This window comes from Chinchilla lanigera, unplaced genomic scaffold, assembly GCF_000276665.1.
Source record: "Chinchilla lanigera isolate Chin_1 unplaced genomic scaffold, ChiLan1.0 scaffold00017, whole genome shotgun sequence".
NCBI lineage: Eukaryota > Metazoa > Chordata > Mammalia > Rodentia > Chinchillidae > Chinchilla > Chinchilla lanigera.
In genome coordinates, this window is record NW_004955418.1 from 1,552,199 (window position 1) to 1,578,890 (window position 26,692).

Below are 26,692 nucleotides of genomic sequence, written 5' to 3' on the forward strand. Positions count from 1 at the left end.
GACCTTGCGCTTGCCAGGCAGGCGCTTTTGCCGCTGAGCTAAATCCCCAGCCCCTCTAATGGTTTATTGAAAGGAACAATTAATGCTTTATGCTTTTTTTTTTTTTTAACCAATTTTGCATGCTTATATCTGATGATCTGAACAACTAATTTGAAGACAACAATATGCAACATGACAACCATTGTTGAATGCCTATCATCTTGTTTGGTGAAATTCTGTATCTTTTATAATTTTTTTGTTTTTATTTTTTATTCTCTTTCCTGGTTTGATCAGTCTTGCATTCTTACATCTGGTAATCTGACCAGCTTTGATGAAGATAGAAATATGTAATATAACAACTACTGTTAATCCCTATCATTTTGTTCTGAAACCCTGTATCATTCTTACTGTTTTTGCTTTATTTTGTTTTTGTCTATGTTGTTGGAATTTTGCTATGGTTCTTTTCTTTTTTAAAATTTTCCTAAAATAAAAAAAAGAAAAGAAAAAAACTGTGATGGGGGAAAGGGGAAAGGAAGAAAGGGAAAAAGAAAAAATGTACACAAGATAACTAAGATTGTTATAAAGCTAGTTTCTCTTAATTCATTGAAAAGAAAGGTTTGTGCAAATATTGTTTGGACAAGATATCCTGCCTATGTCTTGTATTCTGAGTAACTACTATGAAGACAATAATTCACAATGTATTAATTATAATAATTCACCATGTATTAATTATTGTAACTCTCCTACTAACCTGTTTTGAAACTCTGCTTTGTTGTGATTTTTATTTTTTTCTCTTTAAAATAAAAAAGGATTTATATACCAATTTATAACACATTTTTTTAAATGAGGGAATAAGGCTATGAAAAAGAGAGACTTTTCCTTTCAATTTCACTTCCTTCACCGGCTTGGTTTTTGTTTGTTTTTTTGCAGTGTACTTACTGTACTTTCTAGTTGGAAGATATAAAATAATAAAGTTAACACAGAGTTGGCTTTTCTGGCATGAACCCTTTGAACTTCGTGCTTCAACTCTCATGGTTGTTCTCTGGGCCATTTTAGCCTTACAGCCTGTAATGGGCTTAAGTTTCAAGGTAAACTCAATAGTTTTCCAGATCCCAGGAGTCAGGTGGCCGGTTAGGCGTTCTCTGGAATCATGTGCCCAGCCTCCTCATGCCCTCTTGATTGGACCTAAACAAGCACCTCTCTCCCTTGTCACCAGTGCACCACTCCCAAGACTGCCATCTTTCCTCCTGCTATTTACCTCTTGTTTCCGCTTGCCTGAGGACCCAAGAATCATTTGTGTGCTAGACCCCAGGTTACCCTGAAGTTACTGTATAGTTCCCTCTTTGCCTCTGATTCAGATGCTATTTTGAGGTATATGGTTTGTCCAAGTTAAATAGTTTTGAAGGGATAAGAAGGTTAGTTGCTAATTGAATTGTTTCTCTGGGATTAAAAAATTGTTTTCATTTAGTGTGGCTCAAGAAAAGTCATTTGAGCTCAGTTTGGGGCTTATAGTCACTGAGGTTCACTCCAGGTATATGCGAGTGATCAGTTCCAGCCTGTGCCCAGGAAAGACAGGGGCAGAGTAGAATGCAGGAGCTTTCTTTTCTCTGGGACTCAGCAGCAGCAGTTGTATCTGTGAGCAGGAGTGGAGCCAGCGCAGAGATCTCCAGGCCAGAGGGCCATCCATGGGCAAGCTGCTCTTTACCCTGGCTCAGACTTCTTCCATCTGGACCCAGCATGGCCGCACTGAACCAGATCTTCCAATATGGCTTCAAGTACCGAGCATGGCCAGAGCATTTAACTGTTCCTTGTGGGAGCTAAGCCTCGTTTCCCTGCATTTCTAGGCAAACCCTCAGTGGGCAGATAATGATGACAGAAAGAATTTGGTAGCCAAGTGTTGGGTAGCACCTATAAATAGGGCAAACCCCAGGTCCATAGTGAGGTTGAGGGAATCATTTAGGAATGCGCAGAGCTTGGGAGCTGAGACCTGATGCTGGTCCATTTTGCTAGGTCTGACTCCCAAGGAGACCCCATTATCCCCTGGCCCCGGCTTATCTTAGAACAAAGAGGTCTTCTGAACATGTCTTATCTCTCTCCAGGGACCTTGACAGAGCTAATCCTGGGCTCTTGAAGGAGGATATCATCTGTGTGATATCCTCCTTGATTTCCTGGAGGCTTCCAAAAGGGGAACCTGCTTTGATAAATATCCAGAGAAATAACTGTAGTTTTAGTTGGAGCTTGATGGAAGACTTAGAGGAGTCTGCAGTAGGTCCTGGATCTGAGGAAGGAAGGCCCAGGACTCTTCCTTCAAGCCAAATTGCAAGGAGACCCTTGCTATGAGCTTTTTGTGCTAAGTTCTGGGCAAAGTGGCTGTGAGGTTTTCTACTTCTGCTGCAAAATATGCGGCTACCCTTCTTGGGAGACAGATCTGCCCTATGGATCCATTGAGGTGAATAGAAGCAAAGCATCACCATCTGTGGTTCCCTATCAAAGGTGCCAAAGTTTCTAGGATGGAGGGAATTTATTCCTATGGTATGTACTCTGGGAAGGAGATTCAAGTTAGTGAGTATGGAGCCCTTCAAAAACCTGGCTATCTGGGGGTCCCTCTGTATGCTTTAATATTATGTAAGTTTCCTCAGTGCATCTGTTGGCACAAGTCTTGTGCTTAGGCTTTGGGGACAGTTCTACAAGGTAGGATCAAACTGGATTTTTCTTTTTTGGACAGAGTCTCACTATGTAATTCAGGTTGGCCTTAAACTCACTGTGTAGCCTAGGCTGGCCTCAAACTCACAGCGATCCACCTGGCTCAGCCTTCCAACTCGTGAGATTACAGGTGTGTGCTGCCACACCTGGCCAAACTGGATTTCTGCAACCATAGTCCCAGCTAGACTGTTGCAGAACTGGCCTAATTCTCAGTCCAGCCTCAAACAGCCAGCTGTCCAGTACGCTGTCTTGAGGTCGTACAAAACAGTTGAGTGGGTTCTACTTGGGTTGTTTATGTTATTTGGAGACTCAAAACATTGTTTATGCACCTCCTTTGGAAAGCAGTGCTTTTCTTTGCTACTGTCTCTTCCAGAACTATGAAGTCACTTTTGCCAGTTGATCTTTGTGCCTCACCTGTTCGCTTGCAAATTAGGGTCAGTTATATGACCTAGACTAGCTGTTCACAGTCCTTCTGTCTGTACATTGAGTAATCCAGGGGTGGACATGTGACACAAAAAAGGCCAAAGTCCTTTCTTGGAATTCCATACGTATCATTTGGGAGGAGGAAGCTCTTTCTGGTGAGATTGTTGTGTTTAGCAGTTGCCAATTGCCATCAGACTCATCCCCGCCTGCAGAAAGCAGCCTTGTCCAGAGGGGGAAGCCAAACCTAGAGATACAGCCTGTGCTTTTACCTCTGTCATCCTTCATAATGGGACCCAACAAACTCCATTTTCCATTTGTTTGGTCTCTTAAAAACAGTCCTGACTAAATGCAACACAATTTCCAGATGATCTATTTGCTTCCGATAGCTACTGTCCCGTCCAGAGAAGGTACTTCCTTGGTGCCATTCTGACCCTAACACTGTGCTTTGCACACATTAGGTGCTTGCTTCGTGGTTTTTTTTTTGTGATAACTGCACCCTCATCATTTACCATCAGTGTCTGGGAATGGTGGCCTGATTCTGAATTTCTCCCTCCGCCTGCTTCTGTTGGTGGCTGTGAATCCTGTTATCTGCACATACATTTTTGCCTCCTTTCCTCTGTGCCTCTGCTTCTGCAGAGATAAATACAGTCTGTCAGTCTGACTTTGGAGGGGCCTTGCCAGCCACACCGGTGTGGAGAGTTTTTGGCCTACCTCAGGTTGCTGTCTTCCAGATGGAGACAGGAGACCATATTCCCATGGCACAATACTGTTTGCAGCCACAGGTCTGATTATCTCCCTCCGAGACCAGACTGTCTTCTGTGCCCAGCTTGAGCTGGTGCTGGATTTATTGGGCCTAAAACATCAGGGCAATGTTAGAGGTTCTTGCCCACTGCTTCTCTCTCAGACTGTTTGTGCCAGCTGTGGGCTCTCATGAGCCTGTTAGGTGTCTTTCTGTGGCAGATTCATAGTTCCATATTTTTATTTAATTACTTACTTTTGCAGCTCTTAGAATAAATCTAATTATCCATCTGTTATGCTACATTATGCCACTGCAGTTCATGCAATTCTTTATCATTGTATGATATTTGTCAACTTGACCTTGCCCTCTTCCAGTGTTCTTGCTCTGCAGTGTGGCTCAGTGCCACCTCCTCAGCAGATTCCCAGCATCAGGTCCCTGGGCAGAGCTGCCTGATCTTTATGAATCAGTGTTGTTTGAGCCTAGAGTATTAAAGGAAGAAGAGAGTGGCCAGCGAGCCATCTCCCAGGTCGTGTTGTCCTGACAAAGGTCTGGAAAGTTGGATTGGAATTGGAATGACAGAAAAGAAAGCAGAGGTTCTAGCATAGAGTTTCAGCCTTTAGCCAGAGAGAGGCTGTCAAGGATGGAAGCAGGGTGAGGTCAAGCTAAAGAGAGGCACCATGGCTGTGTCTGTAGACTCCCGGCGGCTCTCACCATCACCGCTCTAGTGGATTGAGCTGGGGCTGGTTTTATGTATCACGAGGAAGATGTTATTTACCAGAGATGATTTCAGGAGCCATGTGTAGGTTACTGCTCCCCAGATCTTTTTCTTTCCTCCGCCTGCTGCCTAAAATTCTGTTAATATCCTGAGGGATTAATCTCTTGGTTTTATACATTACTTTTCTTTGTGGACAAGTATAGCTATTCCCAGGAGGGGAAGTTGTGGTGTGTGTGTCACTAACACCTCCACTGTGTCCTTTTCCTCAAGCAGCCAGGGGATATGTAGCAGTGAGGACACACTGGGAGTTGGTCAAGCAGAATCAGAGACAGAGGGGAAGGAGAAAAGGTGGTAAAATTCAGGACCTGGGCTGGGTTTGCCCTCTATGCTCTTAGCGTGCATAGGGAAGAGAAAAGGGATGGAGGTCACGTACGCAGTCTGTCTCCCTGCAGTTACAGGGCTCGGTACACCCAGCCTCAGTGCCCCAGCAGGAACAAGTGCTGGCCCACTTTTCTAGGCAGCTCATGTGAAGTGTTTGCCAGGCCTTGGTCTAGACCATCTCCAGTGAGGTTGCAGGTGAGCGGGGGTCGAGGCACAGTCCTTGCCTCCAGGGAGTTCCTGGCTTAGCAAGGAACCAGCCTTTGACATGGCTGATAAGAACACAAAAGAATAAGGTAGAACAGGAGCCCTGTGAGGTGAGGTGATGTGTGAAGGGCCCCTGAGGAGGTGGTATTCGGGGTGTGTCTTGGATTAGGACTGTCCAGCTGAAACTGGGGACTGGGATGGCACTGGGGAAAGGCCTTGCAGACAGAAACTGGAGGGCACAGCTTAGTGGAGTTGAGAAAATCACTGGGGGAATGAGGCCCACCTCACATCACTCTTGGTCCAGAGATTACCATGGGGTAAGAGGTCCGGCATGGGTCCCCAGGCTCTTGTGTGCAATGAATGAAGAGTTGGATGTAGCACCTTAAGGCAAAGAAACAGTGGCAAAGTTTGCTAAAGTGATGGTACGCTCGGGGTGAGCAGGCTAGCACCAGTGAAAGAAAACCAGTGCAGGTGCCGAGGGTATGCACTATGGGTTTAAATGTCCTGCCTGCTTTAAGGTGCCTCCCATGGGGGCAGGGGTGTCCTCCAGAGCATGACTGACAGCATGATTGACAGGGTGCTGAGTCATGTCTGCTGCGTCTATTGTGCATGTCCTTTCATGTAACTTACTGTTATCATTGTATCTATAAGATGCAGTGTGAATGTGTGAACTTCCAATGAGCTCCAGGGAAAGAAAGGTTACTCTAGATCAGTGGTGGTGAACCTATGGCACAGGTGCCACAGCAGGCACACACAGCCCGCTCTGTTGGAACATAAACCAAGTCGCCCCAGCAGCCAAGCGTTCAGGTGTCAGTCAGTGCAGTGCAGCACCTTGTGATAAGTAAGTGGACTTGGGGTTGCACTTTGGGCACTCGGTTTCTTTCAGAAGTTTCACCATCACTGCTCTGGGGCATACAGGGAGGTTTAGGGAGGGCTAGTGCAGCTGTGCCTTCATTTGGAGTTTTTGGAATTTCCCAGGGAGTGATGGTGGGGGTTCTTTGTTTCCCTTGCCCTGGGATGGGGTCAGGGATTGCGTGAGTAGCGCTGCAGTGAGTGGAGGAGAGCAGTCCCACAGCCCCCAGCTGTGCTGTCAGTATTACTGATGGGTCATTTTCAGAAGACTTCCTGAATAGAAGCACTGAGGCTGTTAAGGTTACAAAGCGCCTGCCTCAGTGGCCAGGGGAAGATCTGACTGTGGCATGGGCTTTCTGTGGCGGAGGTGCTTTGGTTAAAGGCTGTGTGTTCTGAGCCTCATCCTCCTCTGCTGCACCCCCTCCCATCCCCTTGCCCCCACCTGGCCCACCAGAGCCCGCACGAAAGGCTTTCAACTTGGATGTGGGCCCAGGTGGGAGGGAGCTCATTATAGTCCAGTGATCAGGCCTGCATTTTCCCTTTCAGGTTAGGATTTGGCAGGCATCAAAGGCTGCAGGAGCGGCCCATAGGACTTCATCCTCTGTGAGCACACTCCAGCCCTGTCCACATGGCCCCTTTGCTGAGGTTTTCCACCAGAGCCTCTGGTGGCTGTTCACAAGTTTCTCCTCATTCCAACGAGCAAGATTCAGTGACTAATTGCTGGTATTTTTTCCCTGGAGTTTATTTATACAGGCTGTCGTGTGGGGGTGGGGAGGGTGGGCTCTAGTCGGGTGTGTGGGGGTGCTGTTCCTTGCTGCTGCCATCATTAGACTGAGGCCCGTGTGGCACTGATGTCCACACTTTGTCTTTATTCTTGTATTTTTTTGTCATTTCAACATTTGGTTCTTTGAACATCTAACATCCCTTTTATGCCTCTCATCTCCCACAGAAGATTGTTGTATTTTGTCCCCCACCGAAACTGCTTTTTCTTTTGTCAAATCTCTTACTTTCTTCTTTATTGTATTTTGATCAGTGTGGCCATGGAGGTGTGGGTTTTATTGGGAGCTTTATATCTTCTTGGCAGTGGCCCTTAAGGCCTGGTCTTGTAAAAGCTGGGCTCTGCCTCAGACCCCTAAAGCAGGCCTTTTCTGCCCTGGCGGGGGTGGGGGAGACAGCTTGCTATCACTTAGCAGTCCTCAGATCCAAGCAGGGGTCAGGAGCACCTGGAAGGCTTGTTATAGTCTAGATGCCCAGGCCCCTCCCCTACAACTTCTGATCTAGTCAGGCTAGGCTGAGCCTAAGAATTTGCATTTCTGCCTAGTTCCCAGAACACTGCTGTACTGCTGGCCAGAGAGCTGATTTTGAAAACCACTGCTGCTGGGTGTGGTGGTGCACGCCTGTGGTGGTGCAGCCTCAGGAGGCTGAGACAGGAGGATCGCTGCAAGTTTGAGGTCAGCCTGGGCTACACAGTGAATTGAAGGCTGGCCTGAACTGCATAGTGAGGCTCTATTTTAAAAGACAAAAAGCAACCACTGCCATTAAAGCTGTTCTTCTTTCCCCAAGGGACTGGTTTCTCCTTTTCTATTCTGGATCCAGCTCCAAAACTAAATGATGGAGGATGTTGGCAGTAGCATCATAATGTTAAACACTTGGAATGATTTCACTTGCCCTGTCTCAGCAGCTCCTTTGGTGAAGTAGCCTGGCTTCTTGACAAACAATAGAAGAGAAGTCAGACTCCTGGCCTTTTAGTTAGTAGCTTGTCACATACTACCAGTAGAATCTTGGTCTCTTAGCTTGCATGCTAGAGCTTTTATGATTCTTCCACTTACTGTGTGACCTTTGGAAAAAAATTACTTGGCTTTCTGTGACTCAGTTTGTGGCTTATTAAGATGGGGTGTACTATCATTTTCCCATGTGTGGGACAGGATCCCACCACTCGCACCTTCAAGGAGGAGAGGTTTGTTTCTGGCTCATGGTTTTCAGGGATCTGGTCCGTGGTAAACTGGGCCCATTGTAGAACAGCATGGGAGAGGGGCATGGGAGAGGAAAGCTGTTCACCCACGGCAGCCAGGAAGCAGAGAGAGGAAGGAGGACCAGGACAAGGAGACACCTTCATGCCCCCAGTGACCTGCCTCTCCCCACTGGCCCCCCTCTCTTAACAGCCATTCAGCCATGAGCTCGTCAATGGATTAATCTCCTGAAGAGCATGGCCCCCCATGATCAAATTCACCTTTCAAAAGGCCCACCTCTGAATGCATGAGACTTTTGGGGAACATTTTAGCTGTAATTCTGTCTTAGTTACTTTTCTCATTCCTGATACAAAATATCTGACACCCAGAGTTAAAGGGGGAAAGGTTTATTTAGCTCACAGTTGTGGAGATTTCAGTCCATAATCAGCTGGCTGCAAGGCTGGGTGGCATGGCAGAGGGGCATTGTAGAAGAGAAGCAGTTTATGGTGGGCAGAAGGTAACAAAGCAACAAGGGACAATCATGGTTCTTTCAGTTCCTTATATCTTACCTGGACTACTTAGGATGGGTGGCACTCACACCCTTAGTCCTAGTGCTCTTGATCTAGCGTTGTGCTATAGATCGATTCCAGCATCACGCACTCTAGATCCAGCCACCTCTGAAAAAGCCCCACCTATGACTGGATGAGGCTTTAGGGGGACGTCTAGACACAAGCCATAACAAACCCATACCATGGGAGTAGTAGTATTGCTTCACTGAGCTGTTATAGTGTTACGCAGCTAACATTTGAGACGTACTTGAAAGCTATTAAGTGGAGGCAGTCCCGAAGCCATCCTCACACAACTGTGAGGCTGCCTGCACTTTTGTGTTTCTGACACTAGAGGCCTAGGGAGATGCAGAGGATGCACCACTGTTACCAGACAACCTATGGGGGCCGTCAGGACAGGCTCACTCATTGGAAAGGCACTTCTGTCTGAGGGAGTGGTGCAGAGCAAGCCATGTGGACAGCATGTGCCTCCAGGAGCTGAGGATGGCACAGAAGTGGATAGGCAGGGTCAGCGTGTGACATGTAAGATCAGGAGGGCAGGCACCAGGAAGATAGGCTTGCCTGAAGAGTGGTCATCTGGTCCACTCGAAGATCTGCTGCGATTAAGGCCCGTCTGCTTGACCCTAGACTGGCCCTGGAGGGGAGGCGTGGAAGGGGTTACATTTCCCCATCTGGTGTTTTTCTCTTCTTGCCTTTCTTCCACCCTCTAACTTGGGGCAGTGGCGGAAGCAGCTGGGGTTTTTAAGTAGACAACCAGTCCTGCTGCTGCTAATAGTAATATTGAGCATGTTGAAAACTATGTGCCAGGAGTGTTTTCTTTAGTATCTCATTTAATTCTCACATGAAATAGCCCTGACTTTACAGAAAAGGAAGTATGGGCATGTAGTTGGAGGGACACATCTAATCCCAGCACTCTGGGAGACTGGAGAAGAAGGATTGCAAGTTAGAGACTGGTCTAGGCAACTTAGTGATTTTGCAGGAGCCTGTCTCAAAACAAACAAATAAACAAAACAGAGCTGAGGTTATAGCTCGGAGTGAAAGCCCTATGTTCAATCCCAAGTAAGGGTGGTGGTGGGGAAGGTTGGTAAAGATGGATTAGTTATCCTCTCCCATAGTCATATATGTACAGAAAGGCAGTCCAAGCCGGGCATGGTGGTACACACCTGTAACCCCTGTACTTGGGTGGCTGAGGCAGGAGATGTGCCATCAGTTTGAGGCCAGCCTGAATTACATATTGAGACCCTGTTTCAAAAAAATACAAACAACGGAAAGAAAGTCTAGGATTCAGATGCAGATCTAACTGGCTCTGGAGCTGACGGCCATCACCTTTACTCTGCTGAGCTGCTGTGAAATTTCCTTCTGGGGGACCAAATTCTCCCTTTGTGAGTGCCTAGCTTTGGCCTGTTCCCAGGATCCTTTGCCCCACAGCGTAAGGCCCAGGTTCCAGGACCACAAAAGTTCATTCACTTCTGTGTCTTCCATAGAAGCTAACACAAAGCTCTATACAGAGAGTGACCATATGTTGTGTTTATGCCTTTTGTCCTTGTGTGGTAATTAATCACGCCCTCTTTTATTGTCCTGGTTTGGAGAGTAAATTATGCAGTCACCCTACTTACACATGACTGGTCCTCCCAACCCAGGAGCAGTGGCATGTTAATAGGGTACCCTGAAAGACAGAATTGTCTTTAAGACTCAAACAAAGAAATCCCAGATGTTAAAATTTTAACCACTTTTATAGCCCAATGAGCAAGAGAATTTAGACTACAGTTCTTACTCAGCACCCCATGAACCTACCACAAAGGACCAGACTTGAGGGTAGTGGGGGTCGCTAGGCCTACGGTTAGATTCTGCAGGGCAGGAGTCTCAATGTGGCTTATGCATGTATCTGCCAGCAAGGCCAGAAAGAGGAGGGAGAGCAGAACTGCTGCTTCCCCTCCCAAGGGAGGAGCCAGCCCCTCCTCCAGCCTTTCTGCAGGAAGGAGCTCACTGGGATTGGCCCTATCTGATATGGAAAAATAACTCCCAACCAGTTAGATGTCAGATGTACAAGTTTGTGATCCTGTAACATCAAGGACGTCCTGAAACAAAAGAGGAGCATAGAGTTTTATTGGAAATAAGAATAGCACCTGGGTTTCCAGGAGAGTCTGGAGTGAGTGGCCAATGGCCTCTCAATGGAGAGAGGCTTACAAATAAGCAGAGCGCTGGAATTGTGCAGCTGTTTAGTGGCCACCTGTCACAGGCGGCTCTGTGGATGTAAAATGACCAGTTGGAACTCAGGCTCTCTAACCCAGTTCTAAAACACGTAAGGTTTAAAGGAAACTGGGATTTTAGAGAAAAAAATGGGGTATTTTGCCTGAGAAAGTTCAATGCATTTTCAGTTCTTCAAAACTCAAGACCTTAGTAAGGATGGCTGCAGCTCCCCTTAGTAGGGTGTGGGCTGCCTCCCATGTTGCCTGAGGAAATTCCTTCTTTGTCCTAGTTCACTCTATTCTTATTTTAATTTTTATCAATATGGCTGATCACCCAGTTCTATCTCAGATCCTTCCACTAGTGAGGTGACTTACTAATAAGCTAGCTAAATCATTTTCTGCACATCTGCAGTGCTATCCTCAACCCCTGGTGACATAGTCAACTTCCCAGGGACTTCTTGCCAGGGTTCTACTTGGCCTCAGGCCCTGCCCCTGTACCTTGGAGGTGGACCCATGCTAGGAACCCTTCCCAGTCACATGTTGGCCATGCCATGTACAGGTCACACTCAGGCTGTGTCCTTACCCCATTTGTAGAAGCTGGAAACTGCTGTGCATATGTCAGTTCACACTTGAACTAGTTTAATGTTTTTTTCCTTTAAATTGCAATCTGAAATCCAGCCAGCCTGTGGGTAATGAGCACTAAATCGTCAAGCCTTTTGTTTCCCTTGCTATTCAAGCCATAGAGATTTTGTGTTTGATTCAGCAACAATTGCTGAATCTTAAACAAACCATTTACATTTTGACATTAGCTATTTTATGAGTGTAACTTTTTCTTTGACATTAGAATGATGCCGGCAGACGGCCTTTTAATTATTTATCAGAAACAGAGTTAAAAGAATCTGTGGAAGGTGATTCTTAACATTCTCTTTGAAAAAAAAAAAAAAAAAAAAAAAAAACCCAGGACTTTAACTTGAGTTGGGTAATACGTACAAAATTTTAGCCTTTACCTCCTGTCTTAATGTCTTTGGATCTTACCAAGGTCATTCGGCTGTGCAGCTTCCCTGACTAAGCCTCCCACTGTCCAGGTGACCCTCTTGCACAGCGACTCCTCTCTCTCTGCATGTCTCTAGTGACTGTTCATTTTGTCTGATAGAGGTAGGCACTGTGCTCATTCTTCGCTCGGGCCCCAAATGCTTAGCTGAGGACCCTGTGTATATTGGGCTGGATTACTCTTTGTCCACGAGCTGACTGGACAAAGAGACTCACAAATAACATGTTCATAAATGAAACCATCCATCTTTCTATCTCCAAAAGCTGTAAGTAACTGAAACTTTTCTCTAGTTTAAAAAAAAATTTTTTAAAATGGAAAGTCTTTAATTTCCTTCTGGCCCCTATTGTAACATCTAGCCAAAGAGCCTCAAGCTGGAGCTCAGGCCTCCTACTTTTGGTCCTACTTTTAGTCCTACATTGAAGAAAGCTCTTGGGCTCAGAATGCAGCTGAATGGTAGAGTGCTTGCTTAGCGTGCTTGAGGTTCTGCATTCAATACCCACTGGGGGGGGCCTCTGTATCCTTTTTCTGGGTGGGGGACCGTAACTGAGGATTGAACCCCAGGGCCTTTGCATTGAGCTACACCCTCAGTCATTTTTATTTTTTTTTATTTTGATAAAGTCTCACTGAGTTGCTTGAGCTAAGCTCAAATTTGAAATCCTCCTGCATCAGTGTCCTACAGTGCTGGGATTACAAGTGTGCAAGCAATCTTAGCTCTGTATCCTTCTTAAATTGGAGTGAAACCTGGTGAGCTCTGAGCCCTGCTGGGGAGTAAACAGATCCATGCACAGTTTCCTCCTTTATTACAACATGAGAGAAGTGGTTGGCACTAGGAAACCCACGGGGAGCCATAGAGCCGGCCGATGAGGCCACACTGATCAGTGCTGTGGAAAACCAGGAGCCTGGGTGCTGCACCTGCCTCTTAGAACTAGAGCTAATTGTTCATAAGGATTTTCCCAAATACCAATGATGCAAAGTATTTGTATGGTTCACCATATTGTTCACTATATTTAAACTGTCATAAACCTTAAATATCTGAGTAAAAACCTCAGCAAACAAAGGATATTTTGGGGATTTGTTATGTATGTTGCACAGAAGAAAAATTTGTAGTCTATATGACTTCCAAATCCTATAAATGAAGCATTTCAGTGTTGTCATTTTCAGCTATAGACCATCCCACGATCATTGCTTTTTCTTTTGCTGTTAAGAGATGGCTCATTCATAAACATTTCTACAGTTGTGTAGCAAAAGCAAAATAGGCCCTGCTTGATTCCATTCACTCTGATTGAGGAGACGGTTTCTCACACAGTGAGATGTATCACATTTACCGAGTTTGTTAGCACATGGAGAGGGTGTGAGGCAGTTGGGGAGGGTGATTGGTTTCTGTTATGGTTTGAATCTGTGTGTCCCCCCAAAGCCTCAAGCAGCCATGGGGCAGGCTTTTAGAGTTTGATGGGTGTGAGAACTACACCCGCCCTGGGGTGGATAGTTTGCATATGTAAGGGAGAGGAAGAAGCTGGTTGAGGCCATTCCTACCCCATTCCTGGCTTTTGTTTTGTTGCTTTGCTGTTGTCTGCCACCCTGAGCTGTAGCTCTCTGCCATGTGCCACTCTGCCTTATAATCTGCCCAGTATGGACTGAAACCTTCACAAACTGTAAGCGAAATAAACCTTTCCTTCCTTCATTTTGGGCATCAGGTATTTTGTCCCAGCAACGAGAGAAAAGTAACCAAGACAGTTTCCCAGCACACACCCTAGAGCTGTGGAGAGCAGGGTCGGGGTGACTCGGGAGTCTCCCTGCTGAGCCACGCGGGATCTGCAACAGGCTGTTGCCTGGAGCTAGGAGCCGGAACTGGCTGGTTGGTTTCCCTGGAGCCCCTCTTGCCCTGCAGGACCTGGCTTGCTCTGCTCTCACCACACCCTCTCAGCACCTGCAGGACAGATTTTCCCCGCCACTGGTGTAGATGATCTGAAATCAGTCTGTCTGTGCTAAGAAGCCTAGTAAGTCTCTGTGCGGAAAAATCTCCCATATGCTTTAGCCTAAATTTTCTTCTGCTTAACCTTGTTACTCCTACCTTCCCTCCCTCAGACTGCTTGAGACAATTATGCAGAGACATTTTCGAATAATTATAGGCCACAGATAATTCTCTTTAGCCCTCTCTCTTCCATGTTCCCTACCCCGCGGTCTCCCTTTAGCCCGTTCTAATTAGCTTCTTTGATCCTTCCTCCCAGCCTCTCCCTTTAGCTTGTTAATTACATCACTCCCCCATGAATTCCTTCTGTGCTGCCTTTGTCTATCCAGCTGAAGGTGCAGAGAACGAAAATGTAGGGCCATACCATGGGAGCCTCTTTGTCCCCTACCACAGGTAGGCACTCCCACTTCTGAGAAGCATGAAAACCCAAGCATTTTCTTAGTCTAGAAGTAAAAATAGTAATTTTGTTAAGTAGTACAGTATGTTATGATAGGACTATTATCCCCATGTTGAAGAACTTTATATAACTTTATTATCTCTTTCATCCCCTACAACAATCCCATGAAATAAATGTTATTTTTAATCCTCATTTTATACATGCATAAACAGCCAGGCATGGTGGTGCATGCCTATAATCTCAGCATTCTAGGAGGCTGAGGCAGGAGAATAGTAAGTTTGAGCCCAACCTGGGCAACTTAGTGACTTAGTTAGATCTTGCCTCAAAATTTAAAGGGCTGGGGGTGTAGCTCTGTGTGAAAACCTTGGGTTCAATTCCCAGTACTAAAATAAAGTAAAACAAAATATGCATAAAGTGAGATACAGAGAGGTTTAATAATTTGTCTCAATCACCCAGCTTGAAACCCCTGGAATTAGTACTTGAACCCATGTGTGCCTGACTCCAGAATAGCACCAGTTCACTAATTTGCTTGGACTTTTTTGATGAAAACAAGAGAAAAAAGTCCAGATTGTTGGTTTTTTAGCTCATCGCAAGACCCACCAACCAAGCAGTCCTCAGCTGGGTCAGTGTCAGCTTCTGCTCACCCTCAGAAGAGGCTTTCTGTAGGGGATGGTACATCGGTGCAGCAGGAAATGGTGCAGCACTGTAAGCCCTGGGACTGCTTCTGCCAAACCAAGCTTTCAGCTTGGTACGGTGGCCACACGTCTCACCCCAGCTACGTGGGAGACTGCGGCAGGAGGACTGCAAGTTCTAGGCCAGTCTGGGCAACATAGCCAGACGGTGTCTCTTGCAAAATAAAAGGAGGATGAGGATGTAGTGGAACATTTGCCTAACATGCATTTAGTTAATCCCCAGTACCATAAAACGAAATAAAAATAAGGTTCTAGTAAGTTCTTATTTGAATTTTTAGCTCACTTTCCACTTCTGTAATAGTTTTATCTCTAAGAAAATTAAGGAAGAAATAAAAAGACACCCCCCCCCCAATTTATATTCTGAGTGATGAGAAGGATTTGTTTGGGGAACCTTAGTAGAAATTAACCATTTTGGAAGAAGCCAAGGGGAATGCAAAAGTCTCTCGCACTGAGCTTTGGGGAAAGCAGATGTTAGAAGGTCCTGGAAAGTGGAGATATTGTCTGAATGGAGCTTTGAAAGGAAGGGTGACTCATAGTCTGAAAAATGAGATGTGCTGAGTAGAGTCATGAGTGATTCCCACAGGAGCACAAAAGGCAACACCTAGAGAGACCCACAGGCTGCACATGGGACAGTCAGAGCTCAGATGTTGTTTGAGAGAGCGAAGGGGCCTGTGACTAAGAATAAGTAGCGAGAAAGGTCCAGACCTACGCGCTGTCAGGAATCTGACAGGTGAGCCCTGGGACATGCTAAGAGCAGCAAAAGGGCCCGAGCCTCTAAAATTCTGAGAGGAATGGCATAGAAATTGTTAGGCCACCTGCTTCTGCAGTGTAGCGGGCAACAGAGAGGGCATCTCTGGCCTTTCTTTTTCTGCTTTGCCTGTGCTTTCTCTTCGAAGGAGAATGGACATCCTGACAGAAAGAGTAAAGCAAACACATTTAAGAGGAACTTGAGCCCAAGAGTGTGAGAAGGGAGCAAACAAGCCAATGGCTTCTCCAAATTAGAGTCAGAAACTCAGGTGCCAAATGACAACTCATGAGCAGACCTGTGTGTGTGTTTGTGTGTGTTTGTGAGACTCTTTATGACATTATGGAGGTCGAAATAGGGCAAGAAGACAGGATGGCTGTTCTTGTTTTTGAAATAACAAAGCAAGTTGTTTTAGATGTGATTGGTGAATATTTCTAAAGAGAAAAAAATGATTACTTGGAGTTAATGTGGGCTCTGTAAAAACAGGTCTTGCAGGCTAGTTTAATGCTTAAATCCATCCTTTCCTCCCTCTTCCCTCCCTCCCTCTCTTCCTTATACAGAAACTTGTGTCTGCCTTAGCACATACCACGTAATAAATTACTAAACATGAACACACCCAGTTAACTACCACCCAGGTCAGGAAACATTATTCCCTCACCCCAGGAGACTCCCTCATGCCTCCTCTCTCTGCTGATTTCCTTTTTCAGGAACATTTGCCAGCCTGGGAGATTAGGCCAGTGAAAGAGGCACAGAGAGGTCTGCATTTGAGGAAAACTTTTGACAGAATCTCGTGACAATCTGATAAGGACAGGCAGAGAAAGAATGGTGAAGACATGTAGGGTTGGAGCACGGGGAGCAGGCAGGCCTGCTGAATGCTTGCTCAGGATCCGTAGCGCCTTCACAGCAGCGATGTGCCAGGGGCTTGTGTCAGACTCTGTCCTATCCACCCCGCATTTTGGTTCTTACACGAAGACGTGGCAATGAAGAAATGAGGTGGTGGGAAAGGTTAACCAACATATTGGAGATGTGACAGAATGAGGACCCCAAGGAATAGTGACAGGCTAGGGTGATGGGCCCACGTAGTAAAGTGATGTTCAGATTTTATTATTAAGCCATGTGTGGTGCACACCTGTAATCCTAGCACAGGGGAGGCTGAGGCAGGAGGATTGCCATGAGTTTGAGGCCAGCCTGGGCTCCAGAGTGAGGTTAAGGTCAGCCTGAACTACATAGCAAGGCCCTGTCTCCTCCCCCAAAAAATCATATTTTTAATTCTATAATTAAAATTATAACAATTTATTAATTCATATTCATTGTTTTTTAAAAGAAAATACTACCATATAGAAATAAATTTATGGTGTCATACCACCCAGATTTTTATTACTTCATTTTTGCTTGCTGACAATATTTATTCTTTAATAAGTATAAATATGAAGCCTTACATTTAGATTTGGGGCTATGGTGGGTAACCCCAGGCTCATCAGAGGATCACAGGAGCAGGCTCCAGGGATTTGACCTAGGCAGAGCCAAAGTTTATTCTGTGATGTGCCTGCCAAATACCCAGAGGTCGCCCCAGGCATTAGGGGGAGTGTTGCCCCTGGGATAGGGGCTGCTAGGCTCATTGGACTCTGGAGAGGTTGCTAGCCTGGGCCCCGCAGGTGGCTGTGGGCGCCATATCTACAGGAGTTCACTAGGATGTAGAAGGTCGGGGCTGCACACTGAGATTGAGTGCAGGGTCCCATGGTGCCAGGCTGGGGGAAAGAAGCTTTCCTCGGCTTCCTCAGCTTCAGAAGCCTGACCCATGCTGGAGACCCCCCACTTTGATGGGCAGACTCAAAAGCAGTTGTTTTAAACTTCATGAAAATAGATTTCAGATCCATATCAGACGGTTGTCTAACATTTGGAATAGTGTAACGCTGGCACAAGGCTGTCTTGTTTGATGGTGATCTCTCTACTGCTCTAAGTCTTCAGATACTAGGCAGCAATTTTCAGAGATGCTGTACAAGATCAGAGCTTAAGCTTTGGGTGTGGTTATTCCAAATAATGCTTCTTAGAACATAGTCATGTGGGGAACTTGTGAAAAAGCGGGCTTTGGAGCTGTATCTTCTGAGATTGTGATTAAGTGTATGAAGGATCAGACTTTCAAAAAGTGCCCCAAAAGAAGTGCTCCTTAAGCTAAGAGCAGTGGTGTGTGCCCGTTATCCCAGCTACTTGTGAGATTTAGTCAGGAGGATCATAAGTTCAAAGACAGACTGTAATTTAGCGGGACCCTGTCTTAGAGTAGAAGGCTTTGGAGTGCTGGTGGCTCGGTGGTAGAACACTTGCCTCACATGTGCAGGGCCCTGGTTTAATCTCCAGTACTAAAAAAAAGAAAACAAATGAGTGTACCTTGGAGAAATGGCTGATTCCATGGCTGGCACAGGCCAAATGTAGTAACTTACATTTTGTGCCAGAAAATGAGGAAGAAGCACTCTCAAAGAATGAGGAGATCATATTGGAAGAGCATAGCAGCTAGCATGAAAAGGCACTGGTGATTAAGTTAAGGATAATTTGAACATCCCAAAATGGCAAAGGGGCAGGCACCTGGGGAGACAGGCAAACTGCAGGCGCCCACTCCAGGAGGCCGCGTGGCTGGGGGAGCATGGGCCCTTCGGGGCCTGGCACACCCGGCCTACAGGTGCCTGGAAAGGCAGGCAGCAGGAGCCCGGGAAGCGGTGTGGAGACGTGCACCAGCCCTGGGGCTGGCCACTGCCCAAGAAACGCCATGCCATAGAGAAGCACTGATACAATCAGCCCTCCCAGAGACATGCATGAACCATCCTGATGTGGAGAAACCTCTGGGAAAACATGCCACTCGGTGGGTTGCTCTTGGCCCTGCCTTTGAGAGCTAGAAATGTCCAGAGTCAGGAGGAGCAGCTGATGAACACGGACTCGGAGAACACGAGAGTACCGACGCTCGACGACTCAGAGGTCGAGCTAACTGGAGACACAGGAGCCATTCGGGAGCTGGAAACCAGGAGGACCTTGCGCAAAATACCTGGGGAGACCCCCTGGAGGCCATTCTTCCCCTAACTGTACAGGCTGCGGTGGAAGAGCGGGTGGAACTCTGAAGAGGTCTGCCCTGAGACTTCATGGATTAAATGGGTGCCCAATATTCAGATTTTGAAGAACCACCTTCATGGAGAAGGTGCGTGTCTAGGTTACCTGCCTGGGACACTTTGCACCTGATGGTGCTGAGACTGACTAGCGGGCCGAGGACTTCATCCACATGTTCCTGCCATCTGTGTTGACGGCTAGGGAGAGGACACTAAGGGGTTGCAGGGTCCCAATGCGCTGGGAGGCTGGAGAGAACACCTCTCTGCTTTCGTAGACAAGAGGCATTGATAAAGCATACTTCCCTGGATCCCAAGTCAGTAGAGGGACAAACTGTTCTTAAAGATAAGTTTATTACTCAGTCAGCCCCAAATAGTAGAAAAAAGCTACAAAAAATGGCTTTTGTCCCAGATAGCTCACTTGAGGTATTAATAAGAATTGCCTCCTTAGTTTTTTATAGCCATGAGGAGGAGGAGGCCAAGGAGAGAAAACAAAGAGACGGAGAAAAAACAACTGCCTTTCTTGCAGCACTAAGAGAAACAGACCCTAAGTCTGATTCTCGGGGCCCCAAGAAGAACTCGTTGACTACATTCTTCTGCTACCGCTGTCAAAAGCCAGGCCATCTCAAGAGGGACTGCCCTAAGAAGCCCCCTGGGCCATGCCCTAACTGTAAAGATGACCCCTAGAGATCGGACTGCCCTCTGAAGCAAAGGCCCCAGAGCTCAGACCCCTCCTACCAGCTGGTCCAACAGGAATGAAGGGGCCCAGGGCATACTCTGCCCTCTTCCTCTGGCCAGACCATTATCTTCAAGGAGGAGCCCTGCATAATCATGACCATAGAGGAAAAAGTAAACAGCCTATTGCTGGACACTAGTGCTAGTCTCTCGGTCCTTCTTTTCAATCCTGGCCTTCCAGCCCTCATACCTCAGTGAAAAGAGTCACTGATGAGGAGGTAATCTGCTATTTTTCACAACCCTGGGTCTGTAACTACTTGTTAGATCTTTCTTGCATGTCTTTGTTTTCCTGAGAAACCACTTTGAAGATACCACCATGTATTGCAGCAGCCATTGATAATTTCCTACCAATCTGTCCATAACTCTGTAATGTTTCTATTGTTCCTATGCTATTGTGTAAATGGATGTATGTTTATTACTGTGTGTTTTCAACAACAACCACTGAGAATGGTCAATGATTATTTAATTGATCACTCATGTATAGCTCTATTTGTTTTCCCTAGAAACCACTTTGAAGAAACCAAAGTATAGTACAACAACCATTGATAATTTCCTACCATTTTGTCTGTAACTCATTATTATTTGTCTATTTGTTTTCCTGAGAAACTATCTTGAAGATACCAATAGGTAAAATAACCATTGATAATGTCCTACCACTTTGTCTGTAATTCGGTAAATCCCCCTATTACTATGTTATCCTTCTTTTACTCTTTTAAATAAATTTTTTTTAAAAATGGCAAAGGGGAGCCGGACATGGTGGCACACGTCTATAATCCCAGCACTGCAGAGGCTGAGGCAGGAGGATTGTTGTGAGTTCGAGACCAGCCTGGGCTACACAGTGAGCTCAAGGCCAGCCTGAACTGCATAGCAAGACCCTATCTCAAAAAGACCAAAAAAAAAAAAAAGACAAAGGTGTATTATATCACCTAGATCAGTGATGGTGAACCTTTTAGAGCTTCCAATGATAGAATAGCCTCCTGCAGCACATGTGCCATAGGTCCGCCACCATTGCCCTAGATTACATAAGAATCCATGAATCCATAGTTACAAATAAATGAATGAGAAAGAAGGCAGATCTGTTATTTTAAGTAGCATGCCAGCAAATAATGATAGAAGCAATGGTGGAGCTTGAATATCATCATTTGATAAATAGCATAGTAATAATTAAGCAAGAATTGTCAATGAATGCCAAAACTAGTGGGTGAAAGTTTGATGAGGAACAGGCTGTCTTCCTATCTCAGAGTGCCTCCCTACAAAATATGTATTAATTTCAAAGGGATAAACAGTATCTTTGTGGTGGAGAAGTCTGGCATATACCCACGTAACCAAGTAATCAGAATGAACATGACCAGTTGTGAGACTGGCTGACATTATGTGCTTCCTGGTGTGGTGTACCAAGAAAGACACAACATTGTTTCTGTGCTATTCCTGCCAAAATGCGCACCCTCAGTCAAATCATGAAAACACATCAGACGGATCCAAACTGACAGGAATTCTACAAATGGCCTTCACTCTTCCAAGATGCCAGTGTCACACGAGACACAGAAGAAGGAAGGACGAGTTCCAGATTAAAGGGGACTAAGAAGACCTGCTTCTGTCTGCAGCATGAAGGCCAGGACAGGCCTTGGGGCCAGAATTATTATTATTATTATTTTTTTTTTTTGGTTTTTCTCCGGTACCGGGAACCGAACTCATGACCTTGCGCTTGCCAGGCAGGTGCTTTTGCCGCTGAGCTAAATCCCCGGCCCCAGAATTATTTTTTAAGAAGGGCACCTTTGGGACATTTGGCAGAATCTGAACGTCTAAAACTCATTGTGGGTATTGTGTAGTGTTTGTGTTCTTAGGAAACACACACTGATATATTTAGGAGTAAAAAAGCATCCAATCTGTAACCTATTCCTATGTTTCTGAAAACAATATTTTGAGTAGAGAGGTTTACGAGGTTCGGTGCAGCTCTATGGTAGAGCGTTTACCTAGCACGGATGGGGCCCAGAGTTTAATCCCAGGCTCGGGGCCAGGGGTTAAATACAGAAAAAAGTGAAAAAGTGAAAAAGGGTAAGCATTAAGAATCGATGAATCTTGGTGGAGGGTATCTACCTTACTATGAATTATTCCTGCAAATTTTCTGGTTTTTTTCTGTATAATTTCTGTAATTTTTTAAGTTTCCCATCTGAAAGGTTTTAAGAAGAATGAATGCCCCAGGTGATTGTGAGGCAGGGCCGCCTGTCCATTGGGAAGATTCTTCGCAGTCCCTCTCTCTATAGGTGGTGAGGGTGCCGCTGGAAAGAGCCCTGGCCCCTGTCTCACGAGCGCTGTCACTGTTACGTGCTGTAGGCACCCACATTTACTTCATGAATGGCTTCTTCTTAGGAGCTGCCCCTGAAGGAGCCAACTGCAAGCTCCGCCTCTCCCCAGGTCCGCGTGAAATCCCCAGGGGCCCGGTTGCTTCCCGCCGCACTCGGGTAGTGTGTAGCTCAGATACAAGCTTGATGTTTTCTTTCACTTGGGACTTCGCTCTCATGTAGAAGAGTTAGATGCCCTGTTTATTTTGGGGTGGACCTATTCCATTTTACTCAAGTTGATGATTGTCTATTACTTCACCCATTCATCCTGGATCCTTCCGGAACCCCTGTTCTCAGAGTGCCTCCCTACAAAATATTTATATTACACATGCTACAGATCTGTGGGCCACAGATGATCAAGGCCATGTGTTGGATACAGACAACGTGGGGCCACTAGAGAAAGGCTCTTTCCGGACAAGAAGGGAGCCTGCACATTTCACCAGGCAGGACCGTGTGGGGTTCGCCTGGCACCCCAGAGATGTGCCCCTGCTCCCTGCATGGCCTGCCCTCCAGCGTTTCAGAACTGTGCTGGCTTTTCCTCTGTTAAGAGAATGATGTGGGGAGGCCTCAGGAGACAGCTCCCCACTCAGTCTGGCCCAGGAAGGCTCGGCTTCACCATTTACCTGACCTGTCAGCCACAGCCTCGTTTCCTGCCCCTGGCTCTGCCTTTTCTACTTTTCCTCCTTCCTCGCTGCTCCACAACTCTTCTTCCCGGTCCAGTTCCCCCCATGCAGGTGTCTGTGTATACCAAAGCCTGTGCGTACACCCTGGTGGCCTGTGTTGTGAGCAGTGACGCAGGGTTCTGCACTTAGAAGGGCCCAGACTTGTTTAATCTTTGTCTTAGCCACTATCTCGTTGCTGGGACAAAATCCTCAGCACCCACAGGTTAAGGAGAAGAGCTTGTTCTGGCTTACGCTTTGAAGAGGTTTTAGTCCGTAGCTGTTCGGCTGCGAGGCCTGGTGGCCTGGCTGATCGTGGCTAGGCAGGAAGCAGAGAGAGAGATGGAGGGAGGAGGAGGAGGGGAGACAGAGCCTTCAACCCTAGCGACCCAACTCCTCTGACTGGCTTCTCCTCCCAACATCGCATGAGCTGTGAACTCACCGGCAGACTAACCCCTCGATGGTGTCACCGCCCCGTAGTCGGTCACCTCCCCACAGCCCCGTCTCTGAGTGCATGCGGCTTTGGGGGTCCCTAGACATAAACTGTAACAATGCCTTACACTTGCCGTCCTTGAAGTTCCTAATAATCTTTAAGCCGAGGACCTTGCTTTTCATGTTATGTGGAGGCCTGAAAATTATGCCGCCAGTCCTGAGTGCCAGGCGTGGAGGAGGGCAGGCCCTCGGTCTGTACTAGGCAGCAACCCTGTGGGCCCCTGCTCCAGCTAGCTGCTCTCCTGAGCTCAGCGCCTGCACCCTCGATCTTAGCCACAAACTTGCTCAGCTCTAGTTTGCTAGAACATGACCTCTGACCCTTGGCAGTTAGCCATATTGCTGTCACCCTGACCCAGACTGTGCAGCTTCTGCAAATGCAATCATTTCCATTTCTGCGATCACCCCCTCGAGTTACAGAGTAGCAGCTGCTGCCGTCCCTCTGCACACAGACAGCTGACTTGCCTGCTGATTGTGAACATCCCAGTAATCCAAATGCTAATGGTATTTATTCAGTCCAGCCAGCTTAGCCCTGAACAAGGTTTATTCTCATTTATCGCTCGGAGACAAGCTACGTCCTTAATATCCTTCTGTTGACTTTGAATATACCAGCACCACTGGTGTCGCTGAGAAGCAAGCTGGGCCTCGGGCTTTTCAACTCACTGAAATCCCCAACTGTCAGGATACCCACCTTCCCCCTGCTGGGAGCGGCCCCTCCCCAGTGAGGACTGTGCGTTGTGGGTTGTGCGGACAGGCCCTCGATCTCCAGGCGGAACAGAGCTGTGTCCCAGGGCTACGGATGGGCCTCTTGGCGTGGCCTGTGTAATCACAGTCTTTTGACCACAGCACACTGGCTAGCATTTTGGCGTTTGTGAGTTAATGTATCTTTAACACTAGTCTTAGCTCTGCCTCCCAGGTGGGAAAATCACATCAAGGGACTTGCACAAAGGTCATCAGCCGCTTTTGCAGGATTTCCACAGAGGGCCCCCAGGGTCTGGCCCTACTCATCCTGAGACCTCACTCAGCTATTTTGGGCCTCTCCCCTAAAGTGCACAGCAGGACCCTGAGAACCAGAGGCTAAGTGGCCTTGGGAGAGAGGCTGTGTGGAGGGAGCAGGGTGCTGTCTGCTTTGTGCGTTCCTGCGCAACACACTCGCAGTCCTGCCACCCCATCAGGATGGCTGACAGCCCTCTGGAGACTCAGGCCTGGGCCTTCTCACCCTCGACAGTGGCACTGAAAGGCTCTTCCTGAAGGGTGTCTGTGGGACCCGTGTGGCCGTGAGAGCACTGGGGTAGGGGCCGGTGTTAGTGCAGCACCTTGTTTAAGCTGCTTTGGTGAGAGGCCAGGCAGGGTGCAGCCCAGGCCGACAAGGTGCATGCTCAGCACACTGTCCTGCCGTACCCACCAGGGTCTTCTGGGCTCTGCTGCAGATAAAACTGTGGGTTTATTACCTATGAAAGTGATTTTGGCATCTTTTAAGGGGTCCCCAAGCTCCCTTTTTTCTCTGTGGCTTATACCCCCAGTGTTTAAAATCCATTCTCTCCTACTCTGGCCGGCGGCCCTCCCTGGGGAGGGGTGGGCATCAGCCCGAGGGAGGGTGGGCTGCTCTTGGCGTGGCAGCAGGCAGCTCCTGCTTCTTGCCAGCCACCATTTGAAGAGGAGAACTTCTCTCTGTGCTGGTGACAGCATATAAAATGGACGGGCTCTGGCTGCCCAGCCCTGGGTGATTCGCTCAGTCACTCAGATGGTACCATGAAGGGCTTCCTGTGTGGTCTTGAAGGGGCCTTGTCTTCATTGCTCCGCAGGACCGTGGACCCAGGACAGGGCTCGAAGAGGTACTCCCCGAGGCTGATGTGCTGTCAGGCCTCACAGCCCTCCTGCTTTGGGTGGCAGCATTTGATGTTTGTGTGAATTTCACAGCACGGTCTTCTTCTTTCCCAGACCTGCCTGTTGTGGGTGAGCATCCTCAGGCACACGATGGCAGAGATCGTGCTAATTAACGTGTTGGTGCTAATCGTGTGTTGGTGAAGCAGCTGCCTTTCTCAGGAGGCGGGGACAGGCAGCAGGAGAGAGGCCCAGCTCTCAAGCCCCAGTGTCAGGTCTCCTGCCCACCAAGAGGAGCTGTCGGCCTCCCTATCCCAGGGCTCCAGCCTACCCCCAGGCTGCTCCCGGGCACATGGGTGGAGTTGCCGCCGACAGACAGCTCCCCTCTCTGGTGAGAGGGTCTGAGGGTACAGGGAGATGATCCTTCTGTTTATAGCAGGAAAACTTGGTGCTGCGTGCCAGTCTGTTTTGAGCCTTGAGGCTGATTCCTGGTGGGAACAGCAGGGCATGGCGTCTTCTGGGAGTGACTCAGGCACCCGTTGTTCCATTTGGCTGCTTTGGGAGCACCTGCTTCATGCCAAGCTGTCACTCCTGTTGCCTACCTCCCCTTTTTGCTGAACTTTTGGCCAGGAAGCATGGCATTGGGATCCTTCAAGGGCCCCCTGCTTAGGAGGGGTGGGGTTAAGAGGAGCAGGTGCTGTGGGGTGCAACGTGTGACCCTGCAAAAGTGGGCAGCTGGCGAGTTACACACACATTGGTAAACCTTGGTACCTTCTGGGGGCTGTCTGGGGGGATGTGACAGTCACTGACCCCTGTCTTGGCCCTGCACATCCTACTGACCTCAAGCTTTTTGTATGCCTGTTCCCTGTCCTCTTTGGGGCCTCATCAGTAGAATGCTGAGTTGGAGAGCCTTGACCTTCCCTGAGGGCCTAGCATACAGGTCTCTTCTGGGCACATGCTCTTTTTTTGCTGTTTTGTTTTTTGAGACAGGATCTTGCTATGTAGTTCAGGCTGGCCTTGAACTCACGTGTAAGCCCAGGCTGGCTTCAAATTTATGGCAACCCTCCTGCCTCAGCCTCCTTCCTAAGTGCTGGGATTCCAGGTGTACACCACCATGCCAAGCTAAGGCATGTGCTCCTTAGCTGATCATTTATGTGACCTTAGAAAGCAAGGTACCAGCAAAAAGGTAACTTGCTGGGAATCCCAGCCATGTTGGCTGCCCCACACCCTGCCTAGTGAAGGGCCACCTTCCTTTCACCAGGAGGACTGGGCCTGAAATGTTTGTTTTAATGGCATTGCTGTTCCTTCGGCCCGGCGTGATAAAGGAGGTCCTGAGGCAGCGCTGGGTTTTGAGTGTTTTGTGTGGCCTTCTTGCTTGCTGGGTGTTCTTGGTTGGACACGTGTTTGTACATTCACCCCCTATGTGCAGGGCCCTGTGAAGTGGCAGGCTCTGTGCTGAGCACTGAGAATGCGGGGACAGGAAAGGTCATGGCAGCTGGGCTGTAGGGCCTGGAGTGCAGGCGGTGTTTGGTCCCGTGTAAGGCCCTGCCTTTGTGTTCAGAAGCTCCCTGCGTCTCATGCTGCCCACCTGCCTTCCTCCCACACGTGTGTTCTACAACTGTCTGATGCTGACCAAGGAGAGAAGGGGACCCTGGGCCTGGCCTCAAGAAACCCCATACCCAAAAAGAACAGACCTATCTGTTAGTCGCCCCGCCCCCCGCCCCCATATGTGATGTTCCTGGGACCGTGGAAGAAGGGCCACCCAGCACAGGCTTGCGAGCAGCAAGGAAGTCTGCCTGCGGCAGGGACGCTGCAGCAGCACCTCCGAAGGCTGCCCCGGCGCTGGGATGACTCACAGCACCCGCTGGCTCCTGGCTTCTGGGGCGCCGTAGGGTGGTGCAGGGGCCTCAGCTCTGTCATCCATGCTGTAGATCGTCCGTCCCCACCAGTCTTTGTCTCCCAGCGGAGTTCTAGCTTGTCCTAGGTGGGAGCTGCTCCTT

At 47.8% G+C, this 26,692-nt stretch overlaps 1 protein-coding gene across 5 annotated transcripts in view; it reads left to right on the forward strand.

Moving 5' to 3' along the window:
- Sil1 (SIL1 nucleotide exchange factor) overlaps nt 1–26,692 on the forward strand; it is a 260,709-nt gene that overhangs the window by 229,555 nt on the left and 4,462 nt on the right. The window lies entirely within an intron of this gene.